Source organism: Alosa pseudoharengus, unplaced genomic scaffold (genome assembly GCF_046254945.1).
Source record: "Alosa pseudoharengus isolate Yale_2024_CS ecotype anadromous, Long Island Sound unplaced genomic scaffold, YU_APseudo_1.1 YU_APseudo_1.1_scf_2, whole genome shotgun sequence".
Taxonomy (NCBI): Eukaryota; Metazoa; Chordata; class Actinopteri; order Clupeiformes; family Clupeidae; genus Alosa; species Alosa pseudoharengus.
This window is the reverse complement of record NW_027468663.1, coordinates 46,813,448-46,833,731: the sequence shown is the minus strand read 5'-3', so window position 1 is coordinate 46,833,731 and position 20,284 is coordinate 46,813,448.

Genomic DNA, 20,284 nt, shown 5'->3' with positions numbered 1-20,284 from the left:
ATTGTGTGGGAAGAGTACAATAATCCATCAAATTCATCTAAGGGAGTGTTCATGGTGAAATTGACAATGGCCCCGATACTCCCCTCTTAGTCTTGAGCATGGACCCAACCATCCTAAACGTCAAGCAATCACCTTTCCTGTTCCTTACAGTTAAATCAGAAGCATCGGTCTTTGTTATTGCTTGACTATAAAACCAAAAGCAGTGCATCTGACATGCATGCAAGGGAGTAGTTGTGGTAAACATTACGACAAGGACTCCCAAGATATTATCCACACCTCCAACATCTAAAATTAACTAAACAATGCTTTTAAAGAGCTGGAGATTTCTTAATTTTTGGTGATATATCAAGGTCTCTTTTGACTGCTTTAAATGGCTTAAAGGCATATCACATGGAGTCCTTTACATCTTAAAATAACATAACAACGATTAGAGGGGCACTTTGAGAGTGCCAACTTCTGCCAAGTCCAAATGCCATATCTTGCCATCAAAGTGAGGGTGAAAATCTATTTATGGATCAACCCCATGACTCAATCCGCCACAAAATGAGATGGTTTCTCCCTTGGCCCATAGACCTTTCCAACAAGTTTCATGAAAATCAGACTAGTGGTTAATTTGCTTACAGATTAACAGACAGACAGACATACAGACTAATAGACAGAAAGACAACACAGAAAACATAACTTCCTTGGAGGAGGTAATAATGACTATGATGCATGTGCAACACAGCAGTTATGCCTCTGTGCATCCTGCAGTAGTCTTTGTTGCCTTAGAGACAGATGGATACACAAACATACCACTGATGCTGTGCAATCTGAGGTCAAACCACTAGAAATTACAGTGTCCTTGCATGCTGTTCACAAGCTGCACATGTGGGTGGCACATGCTGACATCATTGCGCTGTGCACCACAGAATTAGCACACCGGGACAGGAATTTCACAGGGGATATTCATTGCCAGTAGACTCACCCTGAACAGGAGTCAGTAATGATCCTCTGTTTAAAAAGGAGTAGAATGCTTAGTAGGAATGCTTATGGTGCATGTGAAAGAGTCTCTTTAAAACAGGCAGACACAAGAAAGACACGGAAAACGCCATCCAATGCAATGCACAGGGTAGGATACAAAAATAGGACGAGACGTTAATAACCTATTGCACAGCCACCTTGCACAGGTACCTTAATTAAAGTTCTTTTGGCTTTGATGGCTTTGCTGTTGCAGAGGACAGATTGTAGCTCCTAAAGTTATTACAATGCAGTTTATCCAAATGGTGAAGGCCCAGGCCCATTTGCATGTATATCCTAATTCAGCAACATTATGGAAAGCTGCAAGATACCAAGCTCTTGTCATTCATTATTTAATGGGGAAACACTTGTTAGGGAAGCCCCGAGGTACCAAGTCCAAGCCATAAACCATAATTGGGACCTTGGTGGCTCCTCCCTTGGTCTGCACTTGAAATGCAAGTTGATGCACAACCAGAGCTAGTGACATCGCTGCTGGCTTTCCACACAACCATTTAATCATTTCAGCATAAACAATCCTGAAAGACAGCTAAATGACAGGAAAAGGTCAAAAAAGATTAAAAGAGGTGAATTACTTCATAACATCCCCATTCATGGATACGAGTTCACCACATTACTTCCCTAAATTAGTAGTTTATGTGTTACATGGATTTTCTGACTTATAATAGAACACTGTCCTTATTCAATGGGACTAGACTAGAATGCATCCAAGCACAACACAAACTTTAAAAATAGGCATATTTCAATATGTCAAATTATAAGAACTGTTAAGGCTTGCAGGCAAAGACCCAAATGCAGACCAGATACATTCTGTAGTTCAGCTTTTATTTTAAAGTTCTCAAGCAGTCAAAAGATGAAACAAAACACCAAAAATACAGTACCATCCAAAGGAAAGGGTCAAATGCAAAAGTTCCAAAAACGGCAAAGCACAAAAGATCCAGGCAAACTTTTTAAATAAAGGCAGAGTATCCAAAAACGTGGCCAGAAAAAAAAGTATTCCAAGAACACAGGCATAGTTTTCACTAAACAGAGGCCAAAATTCTGGCACAATCTGACGAAGAGCATCAAATAAATTGAACTTAAATACTAGGGGATCTAGACAAAAGAGACAGATCATTGGGCGAGAGCAAACAAGGGATAGGAGACATTAATTCAGGCAATGAGCGGACTATTGGTGTGGAGGCAGGGTTCAGGCCACAACAAAAGCACATGGCATCAAAACAACACAACATGACAGACAATACACAAACAGTTCAGCAGGGCAGGCACTGAGTCCCTCAGTATTCAGACTAAACACTGACAACAACATACAATTCGGTACTAATTGAAGCATTTTTGCAGGGTGATTTGATGATGCATTTGAGTTGTGAGTTGTGTGTCAGTCTCTCTAGACAATGTGATTGTAGGTAAGCTGGAGTTGATCCTGCCTGACATGAGGTCGCAACCCTGCTGCCCTTTGGAATTTGTGGCATTGCTCCTGAGAGAGCATGTCAGTCAAATGTGCCCCTAATTGGAGGTCTCTCACATTCCTCAACAAAAGAGCCCTGGTGGATTTGTCCCTACCTCATTGTGTCCATGGGTCAATGAAACTGTCTCAGTTAGAGCTAAAAACATTTAAGATGTGTTACCCCATGTATACAGCCTTACTCGAGACTTGCATGTTGTTGCATGGGGGGGGGGGGGGGGGCTGTTAAACCCATCAAAACAGGGCAAGGACATTTGAGGCCAGCATAATCCAAAATGCCAAGCAAAATGATAACGGGAACATTAAGCTTCAGAAAATGTTCAGAGCACCATCTGTGATTTCACTTAGAATGAGACCACCAAGGTTAACAGGAAGTCTCAAAGTTCCATCTACTCCCTTTACCCATACTATGATATTCCTACAAAAAGCACAGTATGTAAGGGACATTTCCTCCATGTTCTCTTTCATGACAGCTGTCATTGTCTACGTCATCGGAAAATGAATATCTTAATCAGCAGACGAGACTTTATTGTCAATCAAATAAATCATGCATGTAATCTCTCCTCAGAAATGAAGAACAAGACCCAAAAAACAATATATTAAGGTACATTTGGATTCATGTACATTAAAAAGGAATATTTGTATTAATATTTATTTTTCTTCACTTAAAATAGTTGTTCTATCACACTAATGACACTAATTTGAATTACGGCTTTTGTGCTGCACTGTACTGTTCTCATTGTGGCAAATAAGAATAGGCAATAATACCCAATTTGCCAATTTATTGACATGGGGCACAGCACAGCACAGCAGAAATCAGTTGAGTAATATGTAACATTTATCTGACCTCAGAGGAGCATGACAAAGTTTGACTTTAAATGAGAGCTCATCTTCTATGATCTTCAGAAGTTTCATGGAAACAGTGTCACTTTAAACAAGTTAATGTACTGACAACTTCCTCATCTGTGCCCCACTGGTCCTTGCATGCATGGTGTTGAATGGTTTAAAAATTAGCAAAATGTTTTGTCCAGTTCCACCCACCAACGTAATAATCCTGCCAACTCCCACCAACATAATAAACCAGGAAGTTTGCAGGAAGTTTGCAGCAAGCAAAGCTAGACAGACTGACTATCGGTGTTGCATTATCTTTTAAAATAAATGTTCTGTGAGTGAAATTGCCATTGTTCTTAGTTATTTGGGATTTAAGCTTTCTAAGGTGCCATTCGGCTTGTAGATTATTTCTCCATCTTTTAAATTGGAGCGAGCGTGGAGCAATTTCACTGGAGCGGGAGGATTTTGAAGTGGAGCGGGGAGCGAAATTGAGCGGAGCGGCCAGACGCGGAGGAGTGGCTGAGTGAACAGCCACCTGAGCGAGGAGTGAGATATTCGCACCGCTCATCTCCGCTCACTAGCTCTGGCATGTTTATCACTGATACTGCTTGAAGAAATGGCGACACATGATATGAGAACGTCCTTCCAAATATTGGTCATCTGTCAAACATTCCTGAATAAGTGTTCACCCCCCCCCCCCCCCCACACACACACACACACATACACACACACACACACACACACACACACACACACATACTTTAACTGGCACACAAACACATTCATGAACACGCGTGCACACACACACTCACGAGTGAACACAGAATGTGCAGAACTGAGCTGTGGTCATATTTTGTACAGTTATGCGGTAGATCTAGTTTATTTTTGCGCTTATCAACTTTAGGGGGACCCCGAGAGCAAATCTTCTTTAGTGCTGCTTTAAAGTTTTATTAGAAAATGTCTGTCACCTCCAAGAATGACCTCAAGAAAAAAAAAAACATTGAATGTCATTGCAACAAAACATAAGTCAGAAGGGTAGAAACACTGCAGCTTTATTGCTTGACCCAGTAAGAGAAGGTGGAAAACACAATGAGTGCATCCACAGCTGCTTGACTCCCAGTAAAAAGGTGATGAAAATGACTAAAGGTAGAAAGACAATGAATGCCTATGCAGCATTCTGCTTGGCCCCCACTAAAGGTGTTAAACTATGGTGTCTATGGTCTCCAGTAAGAGAAGGCAAAAACACAATGAATGTCAAAGCAACTTTGCATTAAGAGTCTGGGACCTGTCCATGTAGCTTTGCTTGGCTCCTAGTATAGGAGATTGTTGACAACTATACCCTTACAACTGATAAAACAGATATCATTTCACTAAATCAGTAATTTATTACATTGGTGGGAAGTTAATGTAATAACGCTTTTAACCTTCCCATCAATGTAATAACTTCCTGCAAATGTAATAATTGTTGGTTTATTGTGTTGGTGGGAAATTATTACATTGGCAGGATTATTACGTTTAAACATGCAGATTTTTGCATGATGACGTTGGTTGTTTATTACGTTGGCGGGAAGTTATTACGTTGGTTGGTGCTACAGACCCCATAAACAGTTTGGACAAAAATGTTCCCACCACAACAGTTACTGTGCTAATCTTGACAGTGGCTATGGGTGTTTTAGCTTTTTCAAAGCTGAGTGTCACACATTTTAAACATTCAAACAAGCTTTGAAAAAGTACAGAGTGTGATGTTGACTAAGGCTTTAAAGTTAATGTCAATGTTTTGTTGACATAAAACATGTGACCTTTACTGTAATCTATGCCCCATGGGAAGAAGGAGACAAGGTAAATGTCAGAACATCTAAGAGAGTGCCATTAGATTTCCTGAAAAAAGAAAATGGTGGGGGTGCTTATTGCACATATGTCTGCAAAGCGAATCAAACTCTTTGAAATGTCCAGGAGTGGCCACAAGAATGCCAGCCAGCCTGTGATCAGAGCATTTCCACAGTGTGATCAAAAGTAGCTAAGAAACACCACATACTGTATATGGCTCAGACAGAGTGGTCTGTAATGCAAGCACAGCTGGAACCAAAACAATAACCGCATTTTGACAAAGCAACATTTCCCTGATCTTCTCTCGCGGTCAGCACTCAAGTTGACTAAATGTACCCCAGTCATTGCCTCTCATCACTTGGCAGTGTGGCTGACTGCTGAAGGATACCATTTCAGAGCAAAATTAGTGTGACTTCTGCAGTGCTGGCCTGAGCTTTTTGGGGGCCCTAAGCAGAATTTGATTTGGGGGCTACAATATACAATAACAATGAGGTTATGTATTAATACAGTGATGGATTACTGTCCCCCTGGGCACAGTCAAGTCAAGTCAAGTCAAGTTTATTTATATAGCGCATTTCATACACAGAGGTCATTCAATGTGCTTTACATAAACAAAACCAAACAATAATAACAAATAAAAGCATAGAAGGGCAATATAGTCAAAGAATCAAAGCTGCTTCACCATGTTTAGTTCTAACAGTAGGTTTTACTAACAGGTTTTTCACCTGGGACCTGAGAGGACGAGAAGGTGTGTACAGCTGAAACATGTCTGACAGGTATTTAGGTCCTGCTCCATTTACTACAGTAATCAACCCTGCTGGAGATAAATGCATGAATGAGTCTTTCTAAGTCATGTTTTGACATCAGCCCTCTGAGTTTGGCAATATTTTTGAGGTTGTAAAAAACTGATTTAGTTATCGCTTTCATGTGGCTGTTGAAATTTAGATCACTGTCAATTAATACACCAAGATTTGTAACAGTATCCTTTGCCTTCAACCCTTTTGTGTCAAGGAGAGTGGCAACCCTAAGTCTTTCCTCCTTTTTACCAAATATAATTACTTCAGTTTTTTCTTTGTTCTGCTGAGACATCCAGGTGTTGATTTGTTCTATACACTGACACATAGATTCAAGAGGACCATAGTTGTTTGGTGACAGAGCTAAGTACATTTGTGTGTCATCTGCATAGCTATGATATGAAATCAAATTATTTTGGATGATTTGTCCAAGTGGGAGCATATAGAGGTTGAATAATAGTGGCCCCAAGATCGACCCCTGGGGAACACCACAGGTCAAGGACATTGGTGTTAAGGTACAGTTTCCAATGGCAACAAAGAAGCTCCTTTCTTGTAGATATGATTTTAGCCAGCTGATAACTATGCCTGTAAATCCAACCCAGTGTTCTAGTCTGTGTAGTAAAATATTGTGATCAACAGTGTCAAATGCTGCACTAAGGTCCAGTAGCACTAGGACTGATGTTTTACCTGAATCTGTGTTGAGGCGTATGTCATTGGAAACTTTAATGAGAGCTGTTTCAGCGCTGTGATTTGCCCGAAAACCAGACTGAAAGTAATCAAAATACCCATTTGATGTTAGGAAGGTGGTTAATTGATTAAAGACTACTTTTTCAATAATTTTGCCAATAAAAGGTAGATTGGATATGGGCCTGTAATTGTTTAGCATGGAAGCATCCAGGTTATTCTTCTTGAAAAGTGGCTTTACAACAGATGTTTTCAGTGACTTAGGAAAAGTGCCAGACAGCAGTGATACATTTACAATTTGAAGGACATCCGCCGCTATAAGGTGAAAAACCGTTTTGAAGAAATTGGTAGGCATTGGAGTGTCTAAGACGCATGTGGAAGAGCTGAGATTCTGTACCGTTTTGTGTTTCGTAGTCTATCAAGCTGAACTCTGACATCAAGTTAAGTTTCCCTCTGTTGCTGGAAGTTCAGGTTGTTGAATTAGTAATTGAACAGATATGTTGAGTCTGATTTTGTCAATTTTACCTTTAAAAAAAAGATGAAAACTCATTGCATTTATTAGTTGAGAGAAGTTCAGGCGCTAATTGTGAGGGGGGATTTGTTAACTTATCAACAGTTGAAAATAGAATACGAGTGTTATTTGAACTTCTATTGATAATGTTAGAAAAGAAAGACTGTCTTGCTTTGCATATTTCAGAGTTATATGTGCGGAACATCTCTTTATGGATTTCATATCAGAATGATCTTGTCTCAGCCTACATACTATGACTTTGCCACCTGTTTAATTTCTTTAATAGTTTAAAAATAACTAGATGTACCGCAGAGCGGTACAAAATATGACCACCGCCCAGTCCAGCACATTTTTTCCACAAAAATAAGTCACGCTGAAAGGCATATATGATTCTAACTGTCTCACTGATTTGCATTATGCACACTCAATTCTCATAGTATCATCATAGACAACAAGTACCAAAACATGATTAGTTCATAGATTTCACATGTAAAATACATTTTATACAACCCCACCCCCATCTTGTCTGTTCATAATTCTGAGAAATTCTTGAATTGTGTGCATGTGTGCGTGTACATGTTTATGTGTGTGTGTGTGTGTGTGTGTGTGTGCGTGCTTGTGCTTGTGTGTGTGCCTGTGTATGTGCCTGTGTGTGTGTGCATGTGCATGCATGCGTACATATGTCTACTGTGTGAGTATGTGTCATACGTGTGATTACTGTGTATGTGTGTGCGTGTGTATCTGTTTATGCACATGTGTGCATATGGAATGGGTTAACATGACCCCTGGAGGCAAACATACGCAAAAAATTGGTCATCCTAGGCCCTACGGTTCTCAAGATATTCACAGAAAACTCTGTTGGTGTACGGTCACTAAATGTACACATAAATTAATTTATTGTATGGCCCCACATGAACGAAAGTCCGGAGGGTGTCATAATGATCCTACACTTTCAATTTTGTGCAGTTTTGACCATGTCAGCCAGAGATATTGTGATTAAAACACCTAATTTTTTGCTTTTTAATTTTTAACTAGGTGGCGCTATACATGAAATAAGTGGTAATGGGATGGGTTGACATGGCCCCTTAAGACCAACATACAAAAAAAGGTGGTCCTCCTAGGCCCTGCAGTTCTCAAGATATTCACAGAAAACTGTGTCTGGCCACCTACAGGCCAGTTGGTGTACAGTAAAATAAATTAATTTATTGTGTGGCCCCCCATGAACGAAATTCCACGAAACTTGGCGTGCATTCAGAGGGTGTCATAATGATCCTACACTTCCAATTTCGTGCAGTTTTGACCATGTTAGGTCACAGATACCTGCGATTACAACACCTAATTTTTACTTTTTTGTTTTTAACTAGGTGGCGCTATACATGAAATGAGTGGTTATGGAATGGGTTGACATGGCCCCTTAAGATCAACATACAAAAAAAGGTGGTCCTCCTAAACCCTACGGTTCTCGGGATATTCACAGAAAACTGTGTCTGCCCTACCCTCCTTTCAGGGGGGTCCAGTCCAGCGGGGGGGGCTACAGATCAAAACGAAAAACGATGGTTCCATGCTATCCATATGGGGCTACATGCCCACCAAGTTTCGTGTACCCCGGTCTTTCAGTGTCCCGGGAATCCTTGAAGGAAAATTTGGCATGCGAAAAAAAAAAAAAATCTGACTAAACCTATATTCGCTGCGCGGCGGTCATAATAAGGGTAAGGCTATTTGCACCCCTTGTACAATTAGCAGTATGCTATTCGTACCCTGGTGCAATAAGAAGTGAATTCTATTCTTACCCTGGTGCACACAGCAATGTGTTCTATTAGTACCCCATCTGGTACAAATATCAATGTATGGTATTCGTACCCAGGTGCACACAGCAATGTGTTCTATTAATATCCCGTCTGGTACAAATATCAGTGTATGCTATTTGCACCCCTGTGCATTTATTCTGCCATATTGATCACACAATGTAATAATAATAAAAAAAAAAAATAGGCAACATGTTTTTTTGTTGTTACGTAACAGGGTGTGAATAGCTCAGCTGTGTAATAGACACTCTGAATAAGGTATGCTGTTTGCATCAATGTACAGTTAGAAGTGGATGCTATCCGTATCCTGGTGTTTATAGTACTGTATGCTATTTACACCCTGGTGCATGAACTAGCTAATTGTTGCAATCAAAACTTCCGTTTGAGAATTTCTTGTTCAAATTGCGCGCCTTCTCTCCAGAGATGTTGGTACACATGCACACTCACTCTGCCAAAACACATCACACGGGAATCAAACCCCAGTCTCCCACGTGCTAACCCAGGTATGTGACCACTGCACTATCTTCTTCTACAAGTAAATGGTGTTTGCATGTCAACTTATAGTTTATAGGCCTGAATGTCATATTCACGAAATTTCTGTTAACTAACAAACTGACGGTTGTATGTGTTCACTGAACCAAGATTATGAAAATAAAACACAACTTTTCAATCTAAAACTTAATCTGAACAGATATTAGTGCCGAAATTCTTCAGTTTCTGCTGACGAAAAAACAAATGTCCGCCATGTTTTTTTTGCACGTGAGCAACGTCTTTTTTCAATTTAAAAACGGTAGAGTAGCCTACAGTAAGAATAAGTGCATCAGTGAGTGCTGTTTTTAAACAGTTGAGTGTCTGTTCAAGACGGCTGGTAAGTGCTAGGATCAGCAAGACTTGTTGTAAGTGGTGCTATGAGAGGAGATGTTCCCTAAAGAGCTGGGTCTTCAGGAGTTTTTTTAAAATGGAGACGGATGTCCCTGCCCTTGTAGGAAACGATAGCTTAAGCGAAAGTTCTACTAGGAAGACTCGTAGTGTAGCCTTTACTCATCCCATGCTTACACGGAGCCAATCTTAGCTGCCTACTTTCGGGAAAGCCCTGCAATCCGATCATTCACTCATTCAATCAGCGCTAGCCTATAGGAATTCAGTGGGCTCTTTAAATATGTACCACCTAACACTGCTTCTGCTTCTCAGTACGCTGACTTTGATGTCCCATTGCAGTCGTCTTTGTTACTCTGAACGAATTGCGAAAGTTTCAACCTTACCTCGACAATCTAGGGCAGTGGTCCCCAAACTTTTTCTTTCGAGGGCCAGCTCACTATGCCTGGCTCCAAGAGAGGGCCAGAGAATCGGAGTAGTTCTATATCAGTAACCATAAATAGCTTAGTGCTGTGAACAACAGCAGTTTACCTTAGTTGAATATTTTATTACATTTACAGTGTTTCCCACAGAATTGGATTCAATTTGTGGCGGTAGCTGACTTGGACAAGGGGGGGTGGGGGGAGAACTGAGTGCCTATCACTGCTGATGTGTGGATGCAATTCATAACGTTTTCTACATAGTTAAAATAAAGGTTCGTACTTCTCCTTGGGACAAGCACTTTTGAATTTTGGAAAACACTTTTCCATTTACATCGGGATTTTGCAAACATTCAGTGTCAGAGTCAATAAAATGAGCCCTTCAACGAAATTGACAAGCAGCTGTAAGTAGGCTAAGCATGCTAAATTCGACATCCAAACAGTATTTTAACGTTAGCTTTGAGATACTGCTCGATTGTGTAACCCGCACGACGAGGGAAGGCCTGTGCTTGTGCGGGAACAGTCTAATTCTAAACTCTAGGTTCAAGAGGAGACTGGTTTAGGTTATTACTAGACCACAGTTCAATGACTCACCCCAAGACAACACACCACTCTCAAAGATTCTTTTTTAAATACAAAATATATTTATTTTAACATTCAAATATCATTCAATTCACTCTATGCAATCATATACTATTCTATTCTAAGGTATCAGTGGAAATATAAAAAACTATTGTGATATATATATATTTACTATTTCATTTGACTGTATATATTATTGATATTCTATTTAAAATCTATTTATAGTCTATTTAAACCCTATTTGATATATCCTTTATTTATTGATCTATTTTAATCGTTATATGTTATACTATTTTATTTGACTCTATATTCAATTTATTACTATTGCTACTTATTTGATTTATATACTTATGGTGTTAAATCACTTTTCCTTATACAATAAAAAAACAATTCTTAACATATAACTATAATACCAGTTTATCAGAAGTGCCGGCACTTAGGTAACTTTTCAATAAATAATGAGATCTCTGAACTTAAAATAACAAAATAAACATAAACCCCAAAAATAAAAGAGAGTGCACTCAAAATAAATAATTAAATAAAAAATAATGATGGATGTAATTCCTTAATGTCACAGTCCGTGGATGTGGGTGTATTTGCCCAGATCCTACCACAGTCACTGGGTGGAAAGTGGATGAAGGCGGGGGTTCAATTTCTCGGAATATTGCAAGGAAGAATGGCGATGAGGATGGTCCAGGGAAGGGTCACAGCAGGGAATTCGAGGTATCCAAGGCGTAGACACAAATGGTCCAGGGAAAGGTTTCACAGCAGGGAATTCGAGGTATCCAAGGCGTAGGTCAAGGAGTGGTTGAAGGGGTAATCAAAAAACCAGTCTGTACAAAATTGTACAGAATACTAATTAATGCAATGGATCTCCTTCTTAATCATTTCTATAATAAAACTATCATAGGCATATCATAACCATAGTACTGAGGTCAACCAAGTTCATAAAATGCTAAAGTTCAGAATATTATTTCCATGAATCCATTTACGTTACCAGTTTGTTTGGGTTGCTATGGGTTCACATGGTAATCTAAGATAAGGCTATCTAAGACAGCTGACCAGCACTTTGGCTTCCCAGAATAACAAACACAGGATACCTTTTTCTTTTGTCTTAAATCCTAAATTGTTTGTAACGTCATACATTATAAAATCGATCTCATTAAGAGGTTGTCCTGACTGGTTTTTAAAAAGTATATCACTCACGAAAAATACATTAGGGCGTATTTAGGGTCATTAGTCTCCAGTGTAGGTGGCTTAGCTTAGGTTAGCACAACATAGGAAAAATACGATTACAAGATAAACATTAAAAAAATACTAGCTCACCAGGATTCAAGTGATTAATACGTTTCCATCTGTTACAATGGTCCAACGAGGTCTTTGTTCAGGAAGTGGTTTATCTGTAACAGTTATCAGGATAATAACGTTGTCTGTGTTAAGTGACTTGGCAACCTACGTAATAAATAATTATTTGGGGTTAGCGACTCACCAGGATTGAAGCTTTTCGGTCAAAAGAAATGTGTTTGATTTCTGTTTGGTCAATATTATTCTTGTTTTGATTAATATTCTTCTTCTTTCTTTCTGTATCGTTAGTTATCCGTTCCGACGTCTGTCTCTAGTTTGTAGTAGCAGTTGTTTATTATTATTTGATTATTTGAACCTGTCTCGTGCGCCCTCTAGGGGTCACCAAAGGATTATTGGTACATCACAATGGGCAAGTTGGCTATCCATGTGGGTTACATTTTCTCCCCCTCTAAACCGCATCAGTCTCTGCATGCGTCTAAAAGCTATCAGGATCAGGGACGTTTCTACCTAGACTCTCAAAGAATGAGGCAATGGCTAGTACTAAGGGTCTAGTTCCCCATAACACAGTCTTTCAGGTGGACGTCTCTCTCTGGTGGATCTTCGGACTTCAGCGGATTCTCTCTCAGGTAAGTCAACAGGTTCAACTTGGGGTATCTCATGCATGGGTGGCACAGTCTCTGTCTCTTCTTCCACAGGTAAGTGTCTTTGAAGAGGTATTCTAGTATGTGACTCGTCTACAGGTGGGTGTGCTTCAGTAGGCTCAACTGGAGGTACTGCATTAGTAGGTCGTGTTCTTTCACTTTCAATCCATTTCAGGTGAGGCTGAGTGAGCAGGTTCAGTGTGGGGTGAAATGAGTGGATTTCTGGACTCGGAAACCTCAGGTGGACCGGTATTCAGTACAACTGAAGTGGTGGAATCCGGAGGACGCTGCTCTGGAATGACCCGTGTTGTCTCTCTGAAACCATTTGTTCTGACGAAGGACCTTGTAGAGGTCTGCGGAATCTGATGTGGATAGCAATCCTCTTCTTCACTGCTGGACATTCTTTCCTCAGTGCTGTCAACATTTGTGGGCTGGTGAACAGTTTTGTTTTGCGATCTCAACTTCCTTGCAAGGAATTTCTTTTCAGGCTCTGGTTCCAGTTCTCCAACAGGTAAGAAACCACAGGGCAGGAGGAGGTCTCTGTGTAGGGTCCGGTGTGGAGCATCGCCCCTTTCTTGTGTGATGACGTAGACTGGACTTTCACCCATTCTCTTCACTACGACATGGACTGCTTTCTCCCACCAGCCAGCTTATGCTTTCCTCTCAGATTCACATTCCTCACAAGGACTCTGTCACCAGGAACAAGTTCTGCTGCTCTTACTTTGCTGTCAAACCTGGCCTTGTTCTTCTCTCCCATCTTACGTGAGCTTTCAGAAGCGAGGGCATAACTGTCTTGCAGCCGTTGACGAAGGCCCTTCACATAATCGGAGTGTGACTTGAAGCCATCTGGGTTTGGTTGAAGGCCAAGGACAAGATCAATGGGGAGTCTCGGCTGCCTGCCGAACATCAGCTCGTACGGTGAGTAACCAGTGGTGTCATTTCTTGTGCAATTGTATGCATGAACTAATGGCTTGACAAAGTCCCTCCAGTGGTATTTGTCTTTTTCCTCTAGAGTCCCAAGCATGCTGAGGAGGGTCCTGTTGAACCTTTCGACAGGGTTTCCACGCGGATGGTATGGCGTTGTCCTCACTTTCTCAGTGCCAATCAGTGAACACAGTTCTTTGATGGTGCGGGATTCGAAGTCCCTTCCTTGATCGCTGAGTAGACGGCTTGGAAATCCATAATGGACGATGAAGTTGTCCCATAGCGTCTTGGCAACGGTGTTCGCCTTCTGATCTCTTGGTACTGCAATAGCAAACTTTGTAAAGTGATCAGTAATGACAAGGATGTTTCTGGTGTCTTTGCTGTCGGGTTCAATGCAGAGGAAATCCATGCATACAAGTTCAAGGGGGTAACTGGTCTGGATGTTTTCCATGGGAGCAGGATTCTGGGCATGAGCTTTCCGCCTCACACATCTCTCGCATGTCTGGCACTTCTGTTCGACAGACTGGAACATCTTCGGCCAGTAAAACCTTGCACGAGCAAGGTGGAGGAGACGCTTAGTGCCAAGATGGCCAAGTTCATCGTGCAGACCGTGCAGTGCTCTGGCCCGGTGCTTACTGGGTAAAATCAGTTGACAGATCTCAGTGACTCTATCCAAACATCTCCGGAACAGCACTCCATCTCGAAGCTCGAGTCTTTTCCATTCTCTCAGGAGCAATTTGACTTCCAACAACTCAGAAGATATTTCTTTGAAGGTGGGCTTCTGATTTCTTTGGACAAAGCTGATCACACGTCTGATGGAGGAGTCTTCTCTTTGGGAATGGTACCAGTCGCTGTGAGTCATTCCAGGGATGGTGCCTTGCCCTGAAGACTCAAAGTCATCTGGAACAGCAGAGGCATCGAGATCCAAGGATTCAGCAAGAATGGGGAGCTCTGGCTGTGAACAGTTGTTAGCTGAGGTGATCACAGAATGACGCTGACATAATGCAGAGAGCATATCACCAGAAACCACTTTACTTTCTCCATTCAAGATCCGTTGTTTCATTTCTTCGATCCTAGCTTTCTCTTGTTTGAATTCCTCATCCTCTTCAGACGGACTTTGAGGCCTTCTAGACAACCCATCGGCATCTTGGTTACTGATCCCAGCCCTATACTTAATGGTGAATTTGTAAGTTGACAGAGCTGCTAACCAGCGATGACCTGCTGCATCAAGCTTTGCAGTAGTCAACACAAAAGTTAGAGGGTTATTATCAGTTAATACTTGAAACTCTGTGCCATAGAGGTAGTCATGAAATGTTTCACAGATGGCCCATTTTAAGGTGAGATACTCTCGTTTGTGGGCAGGATAATTCTGTTCGCTTCTGGATAGCCCTCTGCTGGCATATGCTACTACTCGCAGCTTTCCATCCTGCTCTTGGTAGAGTGCAGCGCCAAGCCCATCGCGACTGGCATCGGTGTGCAGGACATAAGGAAGATGAGGATTGGCAAAGGCCAAGACAGGGGCTGAGGTCAGTTTGTCTATGAGCATTCTGAAAGCGACATCACACTCTTCAGACCATTCATCTCCAAAGGGTATGGTGGGACTGATGGGGGTCTTGATCTTATCTCTCTTGTAGATTTTCCCTCTCTTCCTTGGAGCGACGTATCCGGCTGTAAGAGCATTCAATGGCTTCGCTATTTTAGAATAGCCTTCCACAAAACGTCTGTAATATCCGGCAAATCCTAAAAAACACTTGAGCTCTTTCCTGTTGGTGGGACAGGGCCAATCTTTTAAAGCAGCAACTTTACTTGGATCTGTGTGGACTCCGTCAGCATCAACAATGTGGCCAAGGTATTTAACAGAAGTCTTGAAAAAGTGACATTTCTCAGGAGACAGCTTCTGACCATAGTCTTTGAGCCTGTTCAATACTTTCATGAGCCTGGCCTCGTGCTCTTCTAATGTCTCTGAAAATACAATCAGGTCATCTAGAAAGACCAAAACTTCATTGAGATGTAAGTCACCGACACACTTCTCCATCAGCCTCTGGAAAGTGCTTGGTGCATTTGTAACACCTTGAGGCATGCGATTAAACTCCCAGAAGCCTAGAGGGCAGACAACAGCGGTCTTATGCTTATCTTCCTCTACAACCTCTACTTGGTAGTAAACCGACTTCAGGTCCATGACAGAAAACCATTTGGCTCCACTGAGAGCAGAGAAAGTGTCTTCGATGTTGGGAAGAGCATAGGCATCTTTAACTGTTCGAATGTTCAGTTTTCTGTAATCCACACAGAGTCTGATGTTGCCGTTTTTCTTCTTCACAACGACAAATGGTGAAGCAAAGGGACTCTCTGACTCTCTGATAATTCCAGCATCTAGCAGCTCTCTGAGATGTTGTTTCACAGCTTCTCTGTCAGAGGGATGAATGGGCCTGGGCCTCTCTCTAAAAGGAATGTCGTCCTGAAGTCGGATGTGATGCTTCACAGCAGTCGTGTGACCATGGGACAGGTCATCAACAGCAAACACCTCTGGCATGTTGTAAAGTTTATCTGCAATCCGTCTTTTCCACTCCTCTGGAATGTGGGAATCATCCAGGTCGAATTTGAGTGTGTTACTCTGAGATTGAGGGATATCAAACACAGGCATCTTTTGTGTCTCAGACGGCATCACATACTGTGCTACCATCATCTCTGCTATCACCTGCTTAGGATGCAGCATGATGCTTCTGTCAGTCACGTTCTTTAAGACAATGGGAATTTTGTTCGAAGAGCTGTGTGGAATCTCTAACAGGGCATTTTCGACAAACACTCCACCAGGTAAAGCAATGGTCTCAGGGGACTCAACCACAAAAAGGGAGCGTGGAGAGTTCTTCTTCACCCTAACATCACCATAGACCGACACCTTTTCTCCTGCTGGAATGGTGACAGAATTGCGTCCATGTGGAACATGCTGGCCACCTGCACCCTCTATTTGAAACAAGGTTTGAATAGGCTGGATGGGAAGAAATGACAAATTGTTTGAGTAGAAAGTCTCTGAAATGGTTGTGACTTGGGATCCAGTGTCAAGAATGGACTCACATTCTATTCCTTCAATAGAGACTGAAGCAGTGCAGCGTGGACCTACAAGTCCATTGGGAAGGAATTGGCTATTTTGACATCTCTGTCTGTATTGATTTTTCTGTGTGTTTGCTCTGTTCATTATATCAGTAATGTGGGACACATATACTGGCGCCCAGCTCCTAAACGTCCCGAAACAGGAGCTGTTACAAGTTTAAAGGCATTGAAGTGACATTGGCAGGATGAGTTCTCTGAGCGTCACGCTTTCTTTTCAGCTCTGCATTCTTTTGGTGGACCAGGACTGGGTTGGGGGCATTAGAACAGCGAGCAGCAATATGACCGTCCTCACCACATTTAAAACAGAACCAAGGCCTAGGGAAGCGAGGAGCATCATTTCGAGGCATGGAGGCATTTGTGACCATACAGCTGGTTTCAATTGGATGTCTGCAAGCCTGTGAATTCATTTCACTCTTAGTGGACAGGGTTGCAACCTGTTTTCGTAGTTCAGCTACTTCATCACGAAGTTTCTGTGAATCATCTTGCTTCTTTTCAATCAGGACCTTAAAGCCATCATAACAGGTGGGTAAACCATAAACCGTGTGAGCATGTGCTGTAGCTTTTGAGCTCCCTAAGTGCTTTTTCATTCTGTCTAGCTTGGCTGGACGACGGCCTTCTTCTGTCCTAAGCAGATGCAACAATTCAGGGAACGATGGTGGACTATTCTTTTTCTGCTCTAGCTGGAGTCCTAAAAGCAACGAGTGGTCCCAGCACCCTCTGCAGAACTGTCTGAGCAAGTGTTTGTCTGAGTCTCCAAGGGGTACTCCTCCTCTAGAAATGACTTTTGTGAGGAGTGTCTGAAGTCTGAACAAGTAATCAGATGGCTTCTCACCAGCATTCTGATTTGAACTCAAGAAAGCAGCAAACAACTCTTCTCCATCTTCTACAACACCGAAAGCTGATTCAAGTTGACTGACATAATCACGGGGGGTTGCAGTAGTACTAAGCGGTTTGACCATGTCAGCAGCTGGGCCAACTAGACTCTCTAGGATCTTCCTCACTTTCTGTAAATCAGTGACATAGGTGTCACTAAGAAACAGTTCAACCTCAGTTTTCCAGGCGTCATAATCAACTTCACCATTCGGCTTTGGAAGCCTTCCTGAGAAGGTGCGGATTTTGCTCTGGCTAAAGGACGGTGGTGCAGAATCGTTCCTGATGACATGTTCTACAACAACCCTCTGAATGCTTGGGGGGTTGATGATGTTGTTATCAAGGTTCAGTGGGCTATGTACAGCTGAGTGGGCACTTGGAGGGCAACCCTCAAACATGGATGAGCGTCTGTTCTCTGGGATGATGCTAGGAGTGTGTTCAACATCTATACAGGACTGAGTATGTGGCAAGGGGCTTTCTCTTAAGGTGGGAACATTGTGAATTTTCTGGGGGGCATTTGACTGAATGCGTCTAAGTTCATTTTCTAAGATACTTGCATAGCCAGATGGGGCACTACCACCAATAGCACTCAATTCTTCTAGATATTGCTGAGCTAAGTCTTTGCCCAAATCTTCTTGACAGATATCTCTTATAGTTCGGACATGCCATAAGGTAGCCGAATCATTGGGACTGGGTATATGACCAAGGGAATCTGGGTTAATCCTGGTTATAGAGTTTTCAGATGCATATTCTATTAATACCCTACCATTAGGTTGGTTAGGCTCATCAGAAATTCTAATGCAGTTTGAAACTTTGCCATTTTGTTCAAAGAACTGGATTATCATTTCATCAGTGCATATTTGATTCACACCAACGACTAATAAACTGCTTTGTCCGTGTACTTTATAATGGTTACAAAGATCCATTTTGGTTAAAAGTACTAGTTTTTCTTTTTCTTATTTAAAAAAATAATTATATATATATATATATATATATATATATAAAAGGTGTGGTCAGTGGGGTAAAGTACGGGGTCGGAAACACTAGAGAACCAAACTCCTGGCTGGCTCGCCACTTTTCTGTAACCCGCACGACGAGGGAAGGGAACAGTCTAATTCTAAACTCTAGGTTCAAGAGGAGACTGGTTTAGGTTATTACTAGACCACAGTTCAATGACTCACCCCAAGACAACACACCACTCTTAAAGATTCTTTTTTAAATACAAAATATATTTATTTTAACATTCAAATATCATTCAATTCACTCTATGCAATCATATACTATTCTATTCTAAGGTATCAGTGGAAATATAAAAAACTATTGTGATATATATATTTTTACTATTTCATTTGACTGTATATATTATTGATATTCTATTTAAAATCTATTTATAGTCTATTTAAACCCTATTTGATATATCCTTTATTTATTGATCTATTTTAATCGTTATATGTTATACTATTTTATTTGACTCTATATTCAATTTATTACTATTGCTACTTATTTGATTTATATACTTATGGTGTTAAATCACTTTTCCTTATACAATAAAAAAACAATTCTTAACATATAACTATAATACCAGTTTATCAGAAGTGCCGGCACTTAGGTAACTTTTCAATAAATAATGAGATCTCTGAACTTAAAATAACAAAATAAACATAAACCCCAAAAATAAAAGAGAGTGCACTCAAAATAAATAATTAAATAAAAAATAATGATGGATGTAATTCCTTTATGTCACAGTCCGTGGGTGTGGGTGTATTTGCCCAGATCCTACCACAGTCACTGGGTGGAAAGTGGATGAAGGCGGGGGTTCAATTTCTCGGAATATTGCAAGGAAGAATGGCGATGAGGATGGTCCAGGGAAGGGTATCACAGCAGGGAATTCGAGGTATCCAAGGCGTAGACACAAATGGTCCAGGGAAAGGTTTCACAGCAGGGAATTCGAGGTATCCAAGGCGTAGGTCAAGGAGTGGTTGAAGGGGTAATCAAAAAACCAGTCTGTACAAAATTGTACAGAATACTAATTAATGCAATGGATCTCCTTCTTAATCATTTCTATAATAAAACTATCATAGGCATATCATAACCATAGTACTGAGGTCAACCAAGTTCATAAAATGCTAAAGTTCAGAATATTATTTCCATGAATCCATTTACGTTACCAGTTTGTTTGGTTGCTATGGGTTCACATGGTAACCGCAGAGCGGTTAGCTTGAAGGCTATCTAAGACAGCTGACCAGCACTTTGGCTTCCCAGAATAACAAACACAGGATACCTTTTTTTTTGTTTTAAATCCTAAATTGTTTGTAACGTCATACATTATAAAATCGATCTCATTAAGAGGTTGTCCTGACTGGTTTTTAAAAAGTATATCACTCACGAAAAATACATTAGGGCGTATTTAGGGTCATTAGTCTCCAGTGTAGGTGGCTTAGCTTAGGTTAGCACAAAATAGGAAAAATCCGATTACAAGATAAACATTAAAAAAATACTAGCTCACCAGGATTCAAGTGATTAATACGTTTCCATCTGTTACAATGGTCCAACGAGGTCTTTGTTCAGGAAGTGGTTTATCTGTAACAGTTATCAGGATAATAACGTTGTCTGTGTTAAGTGACT